Genomic DNA, 19,161 nt, shown 5'->3' on the forward strand with positions numbered 1-19,161 from the left:
ACGATGATAACTCACCGGTTTACCATTACCATCTCCCGAGCCTGCTGAATCTTCTGGCCAGTGGTGGAGATTGACGGGCGTCATGCTCCCTCTCCATGTGTCACGCTTTCTCCGGCCACTTTTAAATTTCTCGATCCACTCATACATACTTCTACGCAGTAGTGCACTGTCCCCGTATTGTGCTAAAAGCCTCCGATGAATTTCAGCACCTGACACACCTTCCGACCAGAGCAATCTGATCACTGCTCTTTGTTCTTCTTTGGTACACATTGCTAGTGGAGCGGCTATGCTTATAAAAACCAAAAAGAAAAATAGAACGATCGGGCTCAAACTTCGATCACGTGACCACAATAGTACCAACTATAAGAACGCATGCACGGAAGGCAGTGTGACAATAATAAAGATTTGGCGAAAGTGCGGATGTTATGGCGAAAATGCGGATAATTTTTACTTCCCCTCGTATATATATATATATATATATATATATATATATATATATATATATATATATATATATATATATATATATATATATACATATGTATATATATATATATATATATATATATATATATATATATATATATACATATGTATAAGTATATAAGTATATATATATACACACAAACATAGGAGACGGAGAAGACTGCATCTTTATGTGTGTGCATACACACAGACACACACACACACATATATATGCATATATATATATATATATATATATATATATACATATATATATATATACATATATATGCATAATATATATATAAATATATATATATATATATATAATATATATATAAATATATATATATATATATATATATATATATATATATATATATATATATATATATATATATGTATGTATGCATGTATGTATGTATATATGTATATATATGTATGTATGTATGTATGTATGTATGTATGTATTATGCATGTATGTATATTTTTGTTATGTATTTAGAACTGGAAGTGTTCATTATTACATAGGCCTTACTGCTTCCAATTTCGACGCCAGGATACATACAGGTCACATTCATTCTTTTAAATACAAAAGAAAAGAAAACAGCACTTCGTCAGCTAAGTTCATCTGAAATTTCATAAGGCGCAATATAACCTGCTCTATTTCGTGGTTTATTACAGGTAGTGTTATTCCTTACACAGGGGGGGGGGAAGGGGGCGAAGCTGTAATTTGTGCTCGGTGGATGCGTTGGACATACTCAATTGTAATGCAACTTAACAAACATAATGAGATATTATTAGCTGTTCTCATTTATTCAAAAAATATCTTAAAATCTCCACACAAAAATCCTATATAATTAACTTACCTAGGCACAAATAAGATTGATTAATGCTTACGTTATCTTATCATGGATTCTCCTTCTTCCACCACGAAATTATCTATTTTGTAATAAACCAAATACTCTTTTCCTAAGTAATATCTATGGCGCCTAACTTAATTCAGTTTAATTTTATTTAATTTTATTCGATGTTACTTAAACTATAGTAAAGCTAATATTTCTTCAGTGGACAAGAGAAACGGATAATTAACTTAGAAATTTTACATATACTTATTATACACCTTGTGGGCCTACACCGTCCTCTCTTTCAGTTTCTTTAAAATACAACACTTCCACAGGTTGGCCAGCAAACATTTTAGATAGCAGTAATTTCCCGCTGCAATGTTCTCAAAGGTTAACATGCTCTTACACTCGATGGCATCTTGACCTACAAATTTGGAAGGCATATAATAAATCAAAGAAGGTAATTTGATATGTCCCTTATCTACAACCTCATTTCCACAGATTTGTTTGTAGGAGAATGTGAAAATCAACCGCAAGATCTAAAGAGAAGGGTTAATTAATTGATTATGCATACAAGGTATTGTAAAGTGAAAAAATAGGACCTCAAGTCATTTGAAAAGTATGTAACGGCGAATAAAGTCATGTAATAACATAATTCCTTATTCTTTGTCTAAGTGATTTCTCTCTCTCTCTCTCTCTCTCTCTCTCTATATATATATATATATATATATATAGAGAGAGAGAGAGAGAGAGAGATAGATAGATAGATAGATAGATAGATAGATAGATAGATAGATAGATAGATAGATAGATATATATATATATATATATATATATATATATATATATATATATAAGAAATGGAAAACAAAACAAAAAATTGAACAATTATAAATTCAATTCAATTTAAATATTTTATACAAACAAATGACTCAGCTCATAAATTACAGCCGTTAATGATATAGGTAATATGAACCAGTTAATTCTTCGGATATTTAATATTCCTTAAGTGAATTTTACACCTAGCTAAATTGTTATTTATATATATTCATGTCGATGCTACAGCATGACCGCATCTGCATGGCTGAAATGAATAAAAGAATATGTATACACATATACCTACACCCCCAGAAAAGCTTTTATATGTATATATATATATACAAAACTCACCAGGAGTGGCTGTGTGGTAAGTAGCTTGCTTACCGACCACATAGTTCCGGGTTCACTCCCACTGCATGGCACCTTGGGCAAGTGTCTTCTACTATAGCCTCGGGCCGACCAAAGCCTTGTGAGTGGATTTAGTAGACGGAAACTGAAAGAAGCCTGTCGTATATATGTATATATATATATATATGTGTGTATATGCTTGTGTGTCTGTGTTTGTCCCCTTAACATCGCTTGACAACCGATGCTGGTGTGTTTACGTCCCCGTAAATTAGCGGTTCGGCAAAAGAGACCGATAGAATAAGTACTAAGAATAAGTCCTGGGGTCGATTTGCTCGACTAAAGGCGGTGCTCCAGCATGGCCGCAGTCAAATGACTGAAACAAGTAAAAGAGTAAAAGAGTAAAAGAATATATAACACTGCTACACACACCATACACTCCATCCGGCAGATTGACTACATTGTTAATACAAACTTTCCCCACTTCAATGATGCCGGCTCTACAACTTACCTAACCAAGGGACATAACTCCGAGCAAATCCCCTGGTCCTCTTTTCATTCCACCACCTTTTTACAGCAGATGCCGACCGGTCCTGCTAATACACTTCCGGAAGTGGAGAGCAATCGCCATATTCCCTTCCGTGTCTGCTACCTCTGATGAGCGTATTTATATAATTGTGTTGTTGCCTAACACTCAATTGTATTTTTTTGTGCGAAACCGATTGGTAAGACCAGCTGTGATGGATAGTTAATACTATAAAATTCGGATATATACATACAAACATGTACACACACACATACTTACACACACACACACACACACGCACGCACACACACACACACACACACACACATATAGATATACTCGTCGACTACATGAACATGCTTGCTTCAGCTACTCTCTCTTTCTCTTGTTCTATCTTTCGTTCTATCTCTTCTACATATACACGCAGCACCAAATATGTTGTGAATAATGTTTGTATATTTTTGTTGTTGCTTTCCCCCACTCCAGTTTTCCTTGAATAGCAATATGGCCAAAGACATTTCTCTCTGGACCATTCCATCTTGTTATGAATATCTTGCTTTACATTATCTAATACGTGCTTTCCTTTTCTGTTTTTAAGACGGCTGGGATGGGATTTGAGAGCATTTAACAACTATTTCTCGCAAGCCAAACGACCACAAGCAGTTCATCCTTCTCCTCGTTAGCTCGTGTTATTTATAATAAAAACAAGATCACATGCTGGGTAAAGATTGCTCTAAAAGATACACAGACGGCTGTTCAGAAGAAACATGATACCTCTGGTGACGGAATGTCAACGCCGTTAAGTCTATAGAATAAACTGTCAAAGGGTTTCATAAGCATTTAAGCAGCATTTTCACTTTTCGTATATCAGTTTTGCTTATTATTTGTTATTGTTGTTGTTGTTGTTGTTGTTGTTATTTTTATTTTTACTATTATTTTATTTTTTTTATTTGATCATCAACATCAGCAGCGGCAGCAGCAGCAGCACCATCACCACCACCACTACCATCATTATTATTACTATATCTTTTACTAATATCATTACTATTAATACTATTATTATTAATATTATTATTATTTATGATTATTGTTGTTGTTATTATTATTATTATTATTATTATCATTATCATTATTATTATTATCATTATTATTATTATTATTATTATTACTATTATTATTATTATTATCATTATTATTATTATCATTATTATTATTATTATTATTATCATTATTATTATTATTATTATTATTATTATTATTATTATCATTATTATTATTATTATTATTATTATTATCATTATTATTATTATTATTATTATTATTATTATTATTATTATTATCATTATTATTATTATTATTATTATTACTATTATTATTATTATTATTATTATTATTATCATTATTATTATTATTATTATTATCATTATTATTATTATTATTATTATTATTATTATTATTATTATTATTATCATTATTATTATTATCATTATTATTATTATTATTATTATCATTATTATTATTATTATTATTATTATCATTATTATTATTATTATTATTATTATTATTATCATTATTATTATTATTATTATTAGTAGTAGTAGTAGTAGTAGTAGTAGTAGTAGTAGTAGTAGTAGTAGTCAGTCAGTCAGTCAGTCAGTCAAGCTGGGTGCTGGATGTTTTTAGTGAAGGGAATATAGCAGATGCAGTCTCGTTAGTAATAGAAACATCTTTAAATGTGACAGTTAAGATGCGTTAAGTCCAAAACAAGACCAGTAGTTTTTCTTGTTCATGAGCTTACACTCACCAAAGCCAGCCTTTTCTTCGTGCTAATGCATGATCAAAGCAGTGACCATCGCAGCTTTGGTATATCTAGAACTATATTACCCAATATGTCCTTCGAATATGTATATGGCAGAGTATGAGGTGAGCTAATTCTAGACTATTGAAGGGATCTTTTCTGTTTGACAACCACTTTACAATTTCTTCAGTTTTCTTCCAACTGATTTCAAATTTGGTGTACTGGTGTAGTTTTGCATGGTAATTATTGACATGAAATTCATTTCCGCAATAAATCAATGAATAAACAGTTCATAGCTTTTGAAATTTGAAAATTTGAGACAATTTTAGCCAGTCGAAAGCCACAGACATAAAGGTACCTGTTTACATAGTAACTAGCCAAGCGTTGGTATAAAACACGTTTGTTTACGAAAACCGAAAAACTTGTGTTTACGAAATATTTCATCTATTTACAGTTTTTTTTTTTTTTCTGCTCTTAAAACTACAAAATGTGTTTACTCTTTTTTTTTTTATTTTTCGCATTAAATGCATATCGAATGCTTAAAACAACTACAAAATATGTGTTGTTTACTCGTTTTTTTGGTCACTTTCGCTTATTAAATACTTACAGCGCGTGCTATGATCGCCATGTTTTGTCGTCTTACAAATGCAGTCACGCTCAAAATGACAGCTTCTGAATCCTGTTTTCCGACTGGGTAAAAATTATGAAACTTTAAACGTTTTTCAAAGATTTTTCTGGAACAAGTGAATTAGGCCCAGTGATCCAGAGTGGATCTTTTCTGTTTGGCTGCCACTTTTTAATGTCTTCAATTTTTGTTCCAGTTGATTTCATATTTAGTGTATTGGTGTTGTTTTGTATCGTAATCATTAACATGAAATTCATTTTCACCATAACTCAATAAATGAATAGTTAATCACTTTTAAAGTTTGCAAATTTGAGGTAATTTTGGCCAATCAAAACCCACAGACATATATATAGGTATTTGTTTTCACAGTAACAAGCCAAGTTATCACTAAGCTACGTATCCACGTGGTTAAGTTTCGCTTATTAAATGCTTAAAGCACATGAGGTATGAGATGGTCTTGAGATGTCCTAAAAATAATAGCTAAATAGGCCTTAAATCACGCATCAAATTATTTTGTTTGGGGTGTATAATTATACGAACCTCCCTGTGTAGAATACAAATTCGCAAAAATTTTCTGAAAATTTCAATAAATACAAAAGTTATGAGGTGTTATATGTCCTGCTTAAAGTAGAATCCTGCCCATATTTCATTTGTTTCCAGTTGACAACACGTGCGTGCAGCCATGCACAAAATGACAACTTCCAAATCCTGTTTTCTGATTGGGTAAAAATGATCAAACTTTAAACCTCTGTAACTTTTTTTTTAATGTTCCTGGAAAAAGTGAATTAGTCCCTGAGATTCAGCGTGGAAAATTACATCAAATGAATAGATTTTAAAAGTTTCATTAAACTTTAAAATTTCCACAGGTGTAGCCAAACAGAAAAGATCCTTTAGCGTGAAATATTACACCAATACACCAAATTTAAAAGTTTTCTCTTAATTTTAAAATTTCAAAAAGTGTAGCCAAACAGAAAAGATCTGACTGAAGTTCACTCGTCATCTTGTCTTATTTTAAAACCTTCTGTCTAATTAATAACTTATTTATTATTTTAGATGTTTGTTTGCTGTTAAGAGATTTCTCACGTTTCCTGTCGAGCCTTCCTTCGGATGTAGAAAACAGGGTCACATTATCCAGTAAAGTATCCTTCATTTTATTGGATATTACACATTAAAGCTTTAAGACGATCCAAGATATTGAAACTTCTGACAACCTTCATAATTGTGAAACGTCTTGCCTCGTATATAAGATTATGAAACTGGCTCAAAAGAGAAATGCACTGAAAGCAAAATAATCGATTGTCTCGTGGATCCCTCAGTGATCCTTGCCACCAGGCAATCCTTTGTGGTACCCTCATAGTTGACTCTTCAAAGAAAGCGCCATTGGCCGCATCAACTTGGCACCTGACTCTTAAGAAATCCTGAAACGTTTGCGAAGTCCAAGCACACGATATTTGATTAGTTGAGCAGCTAATTTAGCACCATTCATTTTACTACAGTAATTGGATAAGGTAGTTTCTGCCCGGATAGGAAATCTGTTGGGTGTCTTCGGTCTCACCAATGTATCTATCGATTTTATTAAAGGTGAAGCGCCTTACCTCATATCAAAAAAATATGGAGCTGGTTAATAAAGGTTGTAAACTGGGGTAAATAATTCACATTGTGATGTTTCATTTAGAGATGATGATGTGTGTGCAACTTCTTTAACTTTCCATCATTGAATCTCAAGACGTAGTCTCAAAAAGAAAAACAAGAGATAGGGAAGAACGTCGTTTTTCTGTACAACACATTACTATGATAAATATAACCGGTTTTATTAAGGCGGAGAGCTAGTAGAATTGTTAATACGCTGGGCAACATGCTTAGCGTCACTTCATCCGTCTCACGCTCTGGGTTCAAATTCCGCCGAGGTCGACTTTACCTGTAATTCTTTACGGGTCGATAAAATAAGTACCAATTGAACACTGGAGTCGATGTAATAGCTGTAACTCCTCCCCAGAAATTGCTGGCTTTGTGCCAAAATCTGTGTTATGTGTTTAATATAAAAAGCAGTATTTAAGGAAATTTATTGTTAAAACAATGGGTGTAAATTAAAAAGTTTGAATTTTATTTTACCTTTTCCCTTTTATTTTTTTCAGTCATTAAACTACGACCAGGCTAGAGCACGGCTTTGACGATGAAATGCTTAAATATAATCCTAAGGAGAAAGATTCTGTCTACATTTTGTCAATGGGTAGGTTTGCAGCTTGCAACATTTCTCGCATCGATCTTCTGCTGATGATTGGAAGAAGGTTGTTGTTTGGGGACTAGTGTTAAATTGAGGAATAAAAAGCCAAAGAAAAGACTAGAAATTTAACTGTTGCCAAATTAAAGGGAATAAATTGATGTCGAAACGAGTTGAAAATGTTTATTTTTGGAAAGTTGCCTTAATTTCGAAATTATCTCATCAAAGGAATAAAATGTTGGCACTCACTTTTATTTATTGAATAAAAATAGACGAACTTACAAAAATTTATTATTGAGGAATTTATTAAAACGAACTGGGGGAGAATATATATGCAGAGAGAGGCATATACATACATACATACATACATACATACAAAAGAGCGGACAAAATAAAGAAGGTATGATGTAGAAAATAACGAAAGAAGATAAGATAAAGAAAATAGTTGGGCAGGAGCAGTGGGCGGAGGAAGAAATATATAGAGATGGACGGGTAGAGGAAACAAGCAATGAATTTTGTATAACAGACATAGAGAAAGAAGAAATAATCTTTTTTACTCTAGGCACAAGGCCCGAAATTTTGGGGGAAGGGACCAGTCGATTATACCGACCCCAGTACGCAACTGGTACTTAATTTATCGACCCCGGAAGGATAATACTGGGGTCGATTCGTTTTCCTAAAATTCTTCAAGGTGGTGTCCCAGCATGGCCGCAATCTAATGGCTGAAACAAGTGAATAAAAAGATGTATATTTGTCGAGATCAAGAGTGAATCGCAGAAGGTCTTCAACTCGATTACGGAAAACGACTTCCAAACCGGATTCCAAAAGTGGTGTGAAAGCTGGGACCGGTGTATTGCTGCGCAAGGTGGCTGTTTCGAAGGAAATGTTAAAATTTAGGTAAATACGTTATTTTTTATTATGGATAACTAGTCCGGGAACTTTTTGATACCACCTCGTATACACACACACACACACACACACACACACACACACACACACACACACACACACACACACAAACACACACAAACACACACAAACATTAAATATAAGCATTCAAACATTAAGTATAGATAATCAGGGTCGGATTAAGATCAACTGATGCCCTAAAGACACAACGCGACAATGGTGTCTCCTCGACCTTTCTATTGTCTCACAGACAACATATAAAGGGGGTGAGTATGTGACTGTGAAATAACAGATTAAATATTCCGTGCTTACTTTCGGGTCATCACCTTGCCCAGGCCTCATAGTCGTTTATTATAATATATATTTTTTCGTTGCTGTCATTACTTTTTCATTTTATATATTTTCTCGTCCTTCTAACTTGTCCTATTTGCCGTTTAATCTAGAGACCCCCGTCATTTTTGTACTTGGCTTATTCTTTCCTTCATGTTCGCTCATTTATGCCCCCAAAACTTTTCAATGTTGACGTTACAAAATTGAACAATGTTCTCGAGAAGGTGGTGAATTGTGACGAATATTGGCTGATAACTGATGAGAGGTGAGCGTGTCCGCATCCTTTGTCTATTTTTTCCTGTTTTCTGTATGTTCCTTCGTCGTTTTTCCGTGCAGCGTTTTGCTATAATAAATAAAAGATTTTATTTTATAAATTTAATGTTGCGTTTAATATAGAATAACAATGAGCAATTTAAGCAAATTTATTGTTAGGGCAAAGGGTACGAATTAGAAAGTTTGAACTTTTTTTTACCCATTTCCTTTTTATTTGTTCCAGTTATTGCACTGTGTCCAGGCTGGAGCACTGCCTTGGAGGATTTTAATTGAAGAGATTAATCCCAGTTCTTATTTTTAAGGCTGGAACTTATTGTGTCTCTTTTGCCAAACTGCTAAGTTACGGGGCAGAAGAGAAACTAACACCGGTTATCAAATGGTGAGAGACAAATACAAACACAAATGCGCACACGCACGCACGCACGCATGCACACACACACACATACCTATATATATATGAGCACATCGCACCCAATAGCAGAAACAACTGTAAGCTAATGAAGTTCATGACATTTCTTAACCCTTGTCATTTATTTAATTTCACATGTGTGTGTGCACACATACACACATACACCTATATGTAACCGGGTAATTCATAATCATTTCATTACCATTTCTTAGGTTTGTCCATTACCACAGTATTCCAATTTATCTTAGAAACGTTAAACTCCAAAAAAAAAAAAAAAAATGAATAAAAATATTAAGAAACGAAATCCATGTATCATTTTGACACCGATAAATATAAAATTCTAGGAATGTATAATCTTGATTGAATGCATAAAGAATTACCAAACCGAAACAATCAAAGAAAGTTTTTATCATTCCATTCATTATATTTCCACATTAAATAAAAACTGTCGTCGCCTTGAAATTCGATTTAGTTCTTTACGATTCAGAAATACATTTTTTCTTAACTTAATGTATCCGACCATTATTATATCTCTTCCTCACCTTTATTCATTTCCTTGTTTATTTCCTTTTCTTCATATTCAGTCGTTACTGTCAATCTTCCATCAACTTTTTTCACGCTTTCGTTTTACCTTTCATTTTATTTCTTTTTCTTCTTTCCCTAACTATTTTTCTGCGCCCATTACGTCTTTCTTTAATTTCTCCTTTTGTCTAATTGTTTGCCCATCATGTCTCTCGTGTTTGCCCTCCTCCTCCTACCTCTTCTCCCCCCTCTCTCGCTTGCCGTCTTTTGTTTTATTTTGTTTTGTTTTCTGTTCACTTTATTTCATTGAAACAGACGATCACGGTAATGTTATCCTTTCACAGTTTGCCAACATTGTCTGTCTCGCTAATACATTGAAAAGACCAACTAAAACGAGTTTTTCGGATCCATTTTGGCTCAGTCATGCATGAATTGACAAGAGAATTGAATAAAATAGAGACACAATATAGGGTGGCATGACAGGGTAACGGGTAGTGGTGGTGGAGGTGAAGAAAGAAAGGATATGATATACACATATTCTTTGTTGCTTTTCGTTTTTGGTTTTCTTTATTCTGTGGTGGCGAGAGGGAGGCAATAGATACGTGTCTACAATGTTGACGACGGTAATGGTTGTCATAACGGTAACGATAGGCAATATAGGTGTTAGCAGAGGAAAAGGTAAAATATTTCGATAGTGTTGGTATTGAGAAGTACTGTACGCTAGCTGCCAGGTTTCTTAGGTCGAGCTATCAACTAAATCCGCCCTAATATTTTAGAATTAACTTGTGGACTACTTTAAGAATCCCGATCACCATCTTCCTTTCTTTTCACTCTTTATCACTATATCTTTATCACAGTTGTGTGCATGTTTCTGTCTGTCAGTCAAACTGTATATCTCTCTTTCTATGTGTGTGTGTGTGCGTGTGAGTGTGTGCGTGCGTGTGAGTGTGTGCGTGCGTGCGCGCGGTGCGGATATACAATGCGTATCTTGAGTCAAGTTAACATGTCTCGGTCAGAATTCACTCACATATGCATGTACGTGTGTATGTGTGTATGTGCGTGTATGTAAGCTTGCATACATTTATACATTCCCCTATATGCAGATATGAATAGCATATGGAAACCGGTATTAAGGAAGGATAGGAAAATATTAAATTTATAAGCCCGAAAATTCACTACGTAATTGCCCACGGGCATACGGCGTAGTGGTTAAGAGCGCGGGCTATTAATCCCGAGATTCCGAGTTCGATTTCTGGCAGTGACCTGAACAATACTAATGGTAACATCGAAAATACCTTAGGAATGAGAACCCAGGTTCAAAATTTCCCCCAAGACACCTGAATATCCGTCAAATGTAAATAATGTACATAATTCCTCATCTCTTAAATATAGAACTGTATTTTTTTAAAGCTTGGTACTTATTCCATTGGCCTCTTTTACCGAAACGCTAAGTTACGGGGACGTAAAAACACCAGCACGGGTTGCTGAGCGGTAAGGAAGGACAAATACAAAATCAAAGGCCCTCACACATAGATATATACATACAAATACGGCTGGCTTCTTTCAGTTTCCGTCTACCAAATATATATATATATATATATATACATAGTTGAAATTTATAGAAAGACTAAAGACGAAGACAGATGTATGGACAACAAGCAGGTGTTTTAGTCTGACGCTCCTGAAAATGAAAAAGTCTTTTACGTTTCGAGCCTACGCTCTTCAACAATCCCATAAGTAATACAGTTTTTGTCAGTTGCATGAAATAGAAGTCGGAGTGGGACGAGATAAAATACTTGCGTCAACTTGTATATAAGCAGGTAGTAATTTTACCTTGTCTTTATTCTTAGTGCAAGTTTTGAAGAGTGCAGTTCGATTTTAACAGTTACTTTTTCAAAGCTGTACTGGAAGTGACAAAGGTGCATATTCGGCATATTTTGCTTTATGAGTTCAGTAACGGTAACAATGCAATGGAAAGTGCGAGGAATATTAATGTAGTATATGGGGATCAGACAATAAGCGTAAGCCAGTCTCAACTGTGGTTCCAGAAATTCCGAGCCGGAAACTACAACCTAGAAAACGAGCCTCATCCTGCAAGATCTGTAGAGCCCGACGAGTGCGTCCTGCAAACTCTGGTGGAACAAAATCCCCGTAAGTGTTGAGAAACTAGCAGAGAAGCTTGGATTTGGTCATTCAAGTCAGCGCTAGAAGAAAAACGACCATCTTTGGTTTCAAGAAGAAAGGTGTTCTTCCATCAGGATAATGCTTGGCCAGATACAATGAGGATACACCGAGGATGACATTCCAGAGGCTGGAGCAGTTTGAATGGGAAACGATGCCCCACCCACCATATTCGTCGGACATTGTCTCATCTGATTATCATTAAGTCCGCAATCTTCAAAATCATTTGGACGGAAAAAATATGAATTCTGTAGACGAGGTCAGAACAGTAGTGGAGTATTTTTCGAGACGGACAAGTGAATTTTGGAAGAGGAGCCTGGCAAGTCTATCAGATAGATGGAAGAGCATTCTAGAAAACGAAGGAGAGTATATTTTAGATTCAAAAATAACTTTGTTCATCTTAATTTTGAAAATTAAAGTATTAAAAAAATCACATTATTTATGGGGGTACATAATATACATGTGTATATATATATATATATATATATATATATATATATATATATATATATATATATATATATGTACGTATAAATATATATATATATATATATATATATCTTTGCATGCATGTGTATGTGCGCGCGGGGAAACGCGTATGTGTGAGTGTATATATGTGCGATTGTATACCTTCACATTTGGAAGGTGATTGTATGCAATATGTGGCATACTCTCGCTTTCTCTTTTTGCTTATTGTTCCTCCTGCTTTCATCCTCAGCCCACTTCTTTCATTCCCTTCTCTCTCTCCCTCTCCCTCTCTCTCTCTCTATCTCTCTCTCTCTCTCTCTTTGTCTATCTTACTATCTGTCTTTTTATCTATCTATTTATCTATCTACCTTTCTACCTAGCTGGCTGTCTTATAAGTCGCACCCCCAACTTTAGGTGAAAATTTCAGGGCAAAAAAGTACAACTTATAGCCGAGTATATACGGTATCTATCTTTCTACCTATTTATCGAGCAATCTGTCTATCTATCTATCTATCTATCTATCTATCTATCTATCTACCTATCTATCTATCTATCTATCTATCTATCTATCTGTCTGTCTGTCTGTCTGTCTGTCTGTTTGTTTATCTATCTATCTATCTATCTATCTATCTATCTATCTATCTATCTATCTGTCTGTCTCTCTCTCTATCTATCTATCTATCTATCTATCTATCTATCTATTTATCTATCTACCTGTCTGTCTATCTATCTATCTATCTACCTACCTACCTATCTATCTATCTATCTATCTACCTATCTATCTATCGCTGTCTCTCTCTCTCGTAAATGCCGACCCATTTTATAGAAGTATGAATTGTAAACAGTACAACAAAGATATCAACCACTAAGCAAAAATGATACATAGCCACAATAGAATTAACAGGAACAGCGACAGTGGCGTCAAAAAGAAAAACAACCACAACAACAACAGCAACAACCACAACAACAACAGCAACAGCAGCAACAAGCAACAACAACAACAACAAAAAAAGCTCTTCCCCTTTAAATTATCGTCTGCAGTTTAATCAGTAATATCAGCAACAGTAACTAGAATGACGACGACCACAATTAAAATAACAACAAAAGAGCAACAATAATTACATTGAAATTTGTTGGTGATGATAGAGAGAAGGAGACAGAGAGAGAGAGACAAAGAGAAAGAGAGGGAGAGAGAGAGCGAAATGCAGAGACGGGGAAGGAGAGAGAAGGAGAAAGAGAGGAAGAACGAAAAGGAAATGGAGAGAGAAAGCATGACGCATACCGCATACATTAGCCTTCGTGCTATGAATGAGTACAAGTACACTCACACACACACACACACACACGAAAGCCCCATTCACCCTCAGGCGAAATTCAGAATAACAAGGAACTGACTCGATCAAGATAAAATACATTATTAATCTTTACTATGGTAATGAGTACTGGGATCTTGTTCAAAACGGTGGCACCAGTATTTTCTTAACGAAACACTAACGAAACACTTTGAAACTTGGGACACTGGTAGAATGTGTCATATAAAACATCTTTTACTCTTAGTCTGCTTAACAAAAAAACCTACATCGCAAGTTATTTCATGTTAAAGTTGTTGTATTTTTGTAATTTCAACCAATCACTGACGTCTATTCAGCTGAATAGAGTTACTTCCTTGCCGATCATAAAAATGTTATTCCCTGTGACATATTTCATCCGGTTTAATCGTAATTTATACGCATATATTGGTTTATATAATAAATTACGCTGTGCGTATCTGTGTGTAACAATTTTAGAGTTCGGATTCTAGAGTTAGGGTTAGTTTTAGGGTTAGGGTTAGGGTTAGGGGATTAATACGATATACACCGTTACAGCGCTAACTGTTTTCAACTGAATAGACGTCAGTGATTAGTAGAAATTATCGAAATAAGACAATTTTTTACATGAAATAAATTCGAATACAAAATTTTTTTTCTGTTCTATAACACAAAATAGATAAGTATACGAAGTTTGAAAGTCTTTCGGTACCAAAAACACTACATAAAACATAAATGAAAACTGGTGCCCCAGTTTTGAACAGGATCCGAGTACTGTTTTGTCTGTCACCATCATACGGATACGTTTTTAGGCAACGAGCTGGGAGAACCCGTTAGCCTGTTGCGCAAAATCTTTAGCGGCATTTCATCTGTCTTTTGTGTTCTGAGTTCAAATTTTACCGAGGCCGACTTTGCTTTCATCCTTTGTAGATCGATAAAATATATACAAGTCGAGAACCGGGGTCGAAATTACTGGCCCTGAGCCAAAATTTGAAACCAACATTATACGGATACGCGTGTAATGTATATAAAAATACACACACATTTACACACAAATAGTTACTCTACAAACGTGCACAATTGGAATGACCTGTACATATTAATAAAAGTGTTATACACACTACATTTCTTCAGTATAGCACTCGTGTATGTATGTATGTATGCATGTACGTATATGCGTTATGTATGTATGTATGTATGTATGTAAACATGCATATTACACATACATACACACACACATACATGAGTTTTTTATACTTGAAGCAATACAATAGTGTGCACTTCTATTAATTTGTACAGGTCGTTCAAATTGCACACGTTGGTAGAGTAAATTTTCCTCTGTGGTAAGTTTTCTTGTTCTATGAAGACAAATACTGGATTCCAAGCAGAAGCAACATACCATCATTGACCACTTAATGAAAGGGCTGGGGTACGGATTGCCTGACATCCACCAAGACTACGGGTTGTTAATCAGATGATACCATGGCATTGCGAGGCCACGCACATCTTTGATAACACATCACTCAGCAAATTTGGTTGTAACTGTATCAGTTAATGAAAAGAGTAATGCAAACTTTTGCATTACGTTCGGGCAACTTTCGTATACATGTGTGACTTCAGGTGTTTTTGTGCGTGTGTAGCTACACACATACTACACACACACACACACACTCACACACACACACACACACACACACACACACACACACACACACACACACACACACACACACTCACACACACACATATATATATATATATAAATTAAAACGTAAAATTAAAACAGAACACAAAGGATTCCGCGGTACACGTGTTTCAAGCTTTATACACAAACCGTCGTTGCATCATTATATGAGTATATAATTGATAGACAGGATGGTATAAAACTATCTTCAGCCGCAAATATATTCTTTCCCAAGGTTATATCGCAAAGAAGAAATCACAAAGAAAAAAGAAAAAGAGAGAGAAACAGAAGAGAGAAAAAGGGGAAGTCTGCTTGGTATTTTTAGTTATGTTCGGAATGATTATTAAATTAAAACTTGGCGTTGGCTTGGCTGACTCGGTAGAGTGCCGGACAAAATGCTATATAACAGTATATAATCGACTGAAATGTTCACAACATGCACCCTTACATATACGCTTATACATATGCACATATACATATCAATGCATACATGCATAAATATACACATTACATATAAATCATATAAATGTCTATATATATATATATATATATGTATATATTTATTTACGTATGTATACATTCATATAATATTGTATGTATTTGATATTCTTTCATTCACAAAGAAACGCATAGTTGCGATTCTATGGTATGTTTTTAAGCTGTGTGTGTGTGTGTGTGTGTGTGTGTTTTGAATGTTTTATGTAACATCCGTCTAAAACTTCTGACTGGTGAAATGTAGTATAGAAATTACAAAAAGTAAAAAAGAAGCACATAGAAAATAGACGACTAGAAAGGAAAACAAATAAATAGATAAAAGAAATTAAAAACAATCAGATAGAAAAAAAAAAGGAAAGCAAAAGAAAAAAAAAGAAAAACCGGAAAGAAGGAAGAAGAGAAAGAAAGGAAGTCGTCTGCAGAGAAATATTTTTTGTCAATCATTGACTAACTCTGTTGTTTTGCTGTTTAGCTAATTATTGGATTTAGTTATGACGTAACTCAACTGGTGTCTTCCATATTATATTAAGAGTGCCATTGTAGTGTAATAATATGTAATCCACATTATTTCTTTTCACTCTTTTCTGTCTAGCAATCTATTCTTTTCTCTCTCTCTCTCTCTCTCTCTCTCTCTCTCTCTCTCTCTCTCTCTCTCTCTCTCTCCCTCTCTCTTGCATCAACCACCCCCTCTTCTCTCTCTCTCTCTTTCTCTTGCATCAACCACCCCCTCTTCTCTTTTGCATCAGCCACCCCCCTTCTCTCTCTTCCTCCTCCTTATTTTATGTTGTTATTTATCGCATTTGTTGGCATAAAAGACGCACGGGCATATTTGAACACTCCCTAAATTTAGCAGCGCATATTCAAGGTAAAAGGCATATTGTATTTAAAATATGGAGGCCCAACTTCGCATGTAGGACCCAGGGTGATATCTTTTGAAAATATAGAGCATCTTATACACTATCAAATACATTATGTATTTTTCATTTCGTTTAACTTTCTTTTTGCTTTTTCTTCTTTATTTTTACATAAATATTTTCTTTGCCAACAGTGCTCCAGACATTACCATTTACTCTGTTTTCTCCTAAATTCATGTGGTTGTCTGGTAAGACGTTTGCTTTCCAACTATATGGTTACGGGTTCAGTCCTACTTCATAGTACCTTGGGCAAGTGTCTGTTACTATGGCCCTGGGTCGACCAAAGCCTTATAAGTGGATTTGGTACGGGGGAACTGAAAAACGCCTATCGTATACGGTCGCTTTCGTCGGCCCACGGCTAAATACTAGTATATATATGATATATATGTGTATGTTTGTCTCTCCCCCACCACCACTTTACAACCGGTGTTGGCATGTTTACGTCCCAGTAACTTAGCAGTTCGGCAAAATAAAACCGATAGAAGCCCGTCGTATAAATATATATATGTGTGTATGTGCGTGTGTATTTGTGTGTGTGTCTGTGTTTGTCCCCCTCCCGCCATCGTTTGACAAGCGATGTAGGTGTGTTTACGTTCCCGTAACTTAGCAGTTCGGTAACAAAGACCGATAGAATAAGTACTAGGCTTACAAAGAATAAGTCCTGGGGTCGATTTGTTTGACTAAAGGCGGTGCTCCAGCATGGTCGCAGTCAAATGGCTGAAACAAGTAAAAGAAGATATATATATATATATATATATATATATATATATATATATATATATATATATAATGTACTTGAACATTAACATGAAGGAGCACTTAATACTTCTCAATAGACTAACGTATATATTTGTACAAAGAAATGTTTGTAACTTCGAAGTTTCGGTTTATTTGCCATCATCAAACTGTAGTTTTGTTGGATTTTCAAGACTCATGCATGTAGTGTTTTTAGTGCAGGGTTCATATGGCGGTGGTGGGGTGATCATTATGAAAATTGGGTCGGTGTCTGAAAGAAGTTACGTATAAAATAGTTTGAATCAATTCAGCGCAAGAAATATCGGATCAATAAGCGTGCCTCTACATGGTCGGGCTTCATGTTAAAAATAATAACAGCCAAATCTCCTTCAAATCACAGTCAACTGTCTTTTAAAAGAAGAAAATCCCATTAGATAAGCGGTTCTGAAACGGTGCATTGCAATGACCATCTCTGTGTATAAGGAATCTTAAAACAGTAATTTAAGGTGTTACAAAAACCATATTAATGAGACATCGTATTGAAAATGATTGTATGTAATAGTTAAACGTACCAAGTATCTATAATAAAACAAGGTGATCAATATTCTTAGATATTTTAAAACAGATTTGTTCGATTACACATGTGAAATGTGCTATTAGTATTTAACCGATCATGTAAAGAGGCCCTATAATGTTTAACTTTCTAGGTAAAGTGCACTAATAAAAGTAACTTCTATCTCCAGTACGACATGAAATTAAAAACTCTGAGAGCCACTGTTTTAAACAAACGTTTGTAATCTAAACACGAATCTGAGCAGGAGATGTAACTCAATCAAATCAATCACCGTGCTGGATCGGTACTTTGTTTTATTGATCTCAGAATGGTGAAAGGCAAAGTTGTCCCTGCAGAATTTGATCTCAGAAAGCAAAGGGCTGGAACAAACACTGCAAGGTATTAGTTAATATGATCGCTGATATACAAAAGCAGCAGATTCTTTTCTTTGAGTAGTGTCAATCATTGGGCTGTGGTCATACTGTAGCAGCACCTTCAAGAATGAAGTCGATCATATCAAACCCAGTACTTATTCTAATGTGGTATCTATGTTAGCGATAACTATTTGTTGAACCTCTGTATCACAGGACCTAAAGCGTCTACGAACAATGGTTGACCCAAGGCTATGATAGACCCAAGGCACTTGCCCGAGGTACCGTGCCATGAGATCGAACTGAAACCACAAGGCTTACGTAAAGAACTTTTTACCCACATAGCTATGATGATTATGACCGGAA

At 34.8% G+C, this 19,161-nt stretch overlaps 1 long non-coding RNA gene across 1 annotated transcript in view; it reads left to right on the forward strand.

Moving 5' to 3' along the window:
* Positions 1 to 8,696, forward strand: part of LOC128248918 (uncharacterized) — a 147,549-nt gene extending 138,853 nt beyond the window's left edge. Inside the window, exon 2 of the long non-coding RNA XR_008265070.2 lies at positions 7,559 to 8,696. This is a non-coding gene — a long non-coding RNA (uncharacterized LOC128248918). The remainder of the gene's footprint in view (positions 1 to 7,558) is intronic.
* Positions 8,697 to 19,161: the final 10,465 nt, after the last annotated feature.

This window comes from Octopus bimaculoides, chromosome 10, assembly GCF_046866305.1.
Source record: "Octopus bimaculoides isolate indiv1 chromosome 10, ASM4686630v1, whole genome shotgun sequence".
NCBI lineage: Eukaryota > Metazoa > Mollusca > Cephalopoda > Octopoda > Octopodidae > Octopus > Octopus bimaculoides.